Source organism: Lipotes vexillifer, unplaced genomic scaffold, assembly GCF_000442215.2.
Source record: "Lipotes vexillifer unplaced genomic scaffold, Lipotes_vexillifer_v1.1 scaffold926, whole genome shotgun sequence".
Lineage (NCBI taxonomy): Eukaryota > Metazoa > Chordata > Mammalia > Artiodactyla > Lipotidae > Lipotes > Lipotes vexillifer.
In genome coordinates, this window is record NW_006798085.1 from 2872758 (window position 1) to 2877029 (window position 4272).

A 4272-nucleotide genomic window follows, 5' to 3' on the forward strand; every position below is an offset into this window, starting at 1 on the left:
TAAAATCTCACACAGATGCATACACATATACACTCACAAAAAGAGGAAAAAGGGGAAAAAATAATATATCTTGCTCTCAAAGTTCACCTCCTCAATTTGGGATGATTCGTTGTCTCTTCAGGTATTCCATAGATGTGGGGTACATCAAGTTGATTGTGGAGCTTTAATCCACTGCTTCTGAGGTTGCTGGGAGAAATTTCCCTTTCTCTTCTTTGTTCGCAAAGCTCCCGGGATTCAGCTTCGGATTTGGTCTCGCCTCTGCATGTAGGTCGCCTGAGGGTGTCTGTTCTTCGTTCAGACAGGACGGTGTTAAAGGAGCAGCTGTTTTGGGGACTCTGGCTCACTCAGGCCGGGGGGAGGGAGGGGTGCAGATGCAGGGCGAGCATGCGTCGGCAGATGCTGGCATGACGTTGCACCAGCCTGAGGCGCGCTGTGCGTTCTCCTGGAGAAGTTGTCCCTGGATCCCGGGACCCTGGCAGTGGCGGGCTGCACAGGCTCCCGGGAGGGGAGGTGTGGAGAGTGACCTGTTCTGGCACACAGGCTTCTTGGTGGCAGCGGCAGCAGCCTTAGCGTCTCATGCCCATCTCTGGGGTCCATGCTTTTATCCGTGGCTCGCGCCCATCTCTGGAGCTCCTTTAAGCAACGCTCTTAATCCCCTCTCCTCACGCACCAGGAAACAAAGAGGGAAGAAAAAGTCTCTTGCCTCTTCAGCAGGTCCAGACTTTTTCCCATACTCCCTCCTGGCTAGATGTGGTGCACTAACCCCTTCATGTGTGTTCACGCCGCCAACCCCAGTCCTCTCCCTGCGATCCCACCGAAGCCGGAGCCTCACCTCCCAGCCCCCGCCCACCCCGGCGGGTGAGCAGACAAGCTTCTCGGGCTGGTGAGTGCTGGTCGACACCGATCCTCTGTGCGGGAATCTCTCCTCTTTGCCTTCCGCACCCCTGTTGCTGCGCTCTCTTCCATGGCTCCGAAGCTTCCCCCCTCCGCCACCCGCAGTCTCCGCCTGCGAAGGGGCTTCCTAGTGTGTGGAAACTTTTCCTCCTTCACAGCTCCCTCCCATTGATGCAGGTCCCGTCCCTATTCTTTTGCCTCTGTTTTTTCTTTTTTCTGTTGCCCTACCCAGGTACGTGGGGAGTTTCTTGCCTTTTGGGAGGTCTGAAGTCTTCTGCCAGCGTTCAGTGGGTGTTCTATAGGAGCAGTTCCAAGTGTAGATGTATTTCTGATGTACCTGTGGGGAGGAAGGTGATCTCTGCCTCTTACTCTTCCGACATCTTCCTCATCTCCTCTCCTCTCTGATTTTTATTACTTTCTTCCTTCTGGTGACTTTGGGCTTTGTTTGTTCTTCTTTTTCTAATTCCTTTAGGTGGTAGTTTAGATTGTTTATTTGAGATTTTTCTTGTTTTTTTGAGGAAGGCCTGTATTGCTATCAACTTCCCGCTTAGAACTGCTTTTACTCTCTCCCGTAGATTTTGAAACCTTTTGTTTCCATCTTCATTTGTCTCAAGGTAATTTCTGATCTCCTCTTTGATTTTTTTTATTGATCCGTTGGTTTTTATCAGCAGCTTCTTCGGTCCCCACATGTTTGTGCTTTTCCCTTTTTCCTTCCTATAATGAATTTCTAGTTTCATATAGGTGTTGTTGGAAAAAATGCTTGATATAATTTCTATTCTCTTAAATTTGTTGAGTCTTGTTTTGTGGCTTAGTAAGTAATATATCCTGGAGAACACTCCGTGTGCACTTGAAAAAATGTGTATTCTGCTGTCTTTGGATGGAATGTCCTTTAAACATGTTAGATATCTCTTAAGTTCAACTGGTATATTGTGTAATTTAAGACCACTGGTTCCTTATTGATTTTCTGTCTGGATAATCTGTCCACTGATGTAAGTGGAGTGTTAAAGTCCCCTAATATTATTGTATATTGTCAATTTCTCCCTTTATGTCTGTTGATATTTGGTTTATATATTTGGGTGCTTCTATATTGGTTTCATATATATTAATGAGTGAAATGTCCTCTTCTTATATTGATCCATTTGTCATTATATACTGCCCCTTTTTGTCTTTTGTTATAGACTATTTTAAAGTCTAATTTTTCTGTTATTAGTATTGCTACCCCTGTTTTCTTGTTGTTTACTTTCACATATAAATGAAATATAGTTTTGAAATATATTTTTCCATCCTCTCATTTTCAGTCTGTGTGTTTTAACTCTGGAGTGAGTCACTTATGAGCAGCATATAGACGGGGCTTGTTTTTTTAACCAATCAGCCCCCCTATGTCTTTTTTTTTTTTTTTTTTTTTTTTTGCGGTACACGGGCCTCTCACTGCTGTGGACTCTCCCGTTGTGGAGCACAGGCTCCGGACGTGCAGGCTCAGCAGCCATGGCTCACGGGCACAGCCGCTCCGTGGCATGGGGGATCGTCCCGGACTGGGGCACGAACTCGTGTCCCCTGCATCAGCAGGCGGACTCTCAATCACTGCACCACCAGGGAAGCCCCACCCTATGTCTTTTGATTGGACCAATTAGTCCACTGACATTTAAAGTAATTATTGTTAGGTATGTACTTATTGCTATTTTGTTACTTGTTTTCCAGTTGTTTTTGAGTCCTTCTCTGTTCATTTCTTCTTCTTTTTATTTCTTCCCTTGTGGTTTGATGATCTTTAGTGCTATGCTTGTTTTCCTTTCTTTCTAGATTTTGTGTATCTATTGCAGGTTTTTTATTTGTGCTTACCATGGGTTTCATATATGTTGACCCATACCTATATCTACTAGTTATAGTGCAAACACATTCTAAAAGATTTACATTTTTTACTTCCTTCATCCACATTTTGTGTTTTTGATGTCATATTTTACATCTTCATGTTTATCCCTTCACTGTTTATTCTAGTTATAGTTACAGTGACAACTTTTTGTTTTTCAAGCTTTGTAGTAGCTTAAGTGGTTGATCCTCAGCCTTTACTATATATTTGCCTTTCCTAGTGGGATTTCCCCTTTCCTATAGATTCTTCTTATTCTTCCTATAGCCTTTTCTTTTCCACTTAGAGAAGATCCTTTAACATTTCATTTAGTGTAGGTTTAGTATTGCTGAACTCTTAGTTTTTGCTTGTCTGAGAAGTTCTTTATTTCTCCTTCAATTCTAAATGATAGTCTTGCTGGTTAGAGTATACTAGTTTGCACGTTTTTCCTTTTCATCACTTTGAATATATCATGTCACTCCATTCTGGCCTGAAAAGTTTTGGCTGAAAAATCAGCACATAGTTTTATGGAGTTTCCCTTGTATATGACTCTTCATTTTTCTCTTGTTGCCTTTAGAATTTCTCTTTATCTGTAAATTTTGCCATTTAATTATGATATGTCTTTGTGTGGGCCTGTTTGGGTTCATCTTGTTAGGGACCATCTGTGCTTTCTGTATTTGGATATATGTTTCCTTCTTCAGGTTTGGAAAGTTTATAACTGTAATTTCATCCAATACAGTTTGACCCTCTTTTCTCTCTCTCTTTTCCTTCTGGGACCCTTATAATGTGAGTGTTTGTATGCTTCATATTATCCTAAAGGTTTGTTAAGCTGCTCTCATTTTCTAAAATTTGTTTTTCTTCTTGCTGCTCTGATTGGGTAATTTCTCTTATTCTATCTTACTGATCACTTATGTGTTTTTCTGTATCATTTAGTTTGCTACTAATTCCTTCTAGTGTGTTTTTCATTTCAGTTATTGTATTCTTCATTTCTAACTCATTCTTCTTTTATTTTCTATTTACTTTTAAAATTCTTACTGTATTCCTCTATTCTTTTCCCTAATTCAAATATCATTCGTATTACTGATGCTTTGAATTCTTTATCTGGTTGTTTATTTCTGCTTCATTATTTATTTTTTCAGGGATTTTCTCTTCTTTTTTCAGTTGAGACCAGTTCCTCTGTCTTCTCATTTTGCTTAACTTTCTCTGTCTCTATGAATTTAGGTGAAACGGTTACCTATTGTTGTCTTGAAGTGGTGTCCTTAGGTGGGAGCATCCCTATGCAGACTGCTTGTGCCCAGTGTCTTTGGTGGGAGAGCTGGATTTGATGTGAACACAAGTCATATCTTTCCTCATGGTGTGCTGGAAGCTATCACCTTGGTAGTAAGTTGGGCTGGGGATGAAGGGGTTTGTGCTAGAATCAGGTGTGAGGCAGGGCTTCCCTTCTGCCCAGTGGCCGTATCCATCATATCAGGCGTGGGGTGAATCCCAAGTTGCTGGAGCAGAGGCCTTGAGTGTTGGGTCTAAGCTGGCTCTGTTCC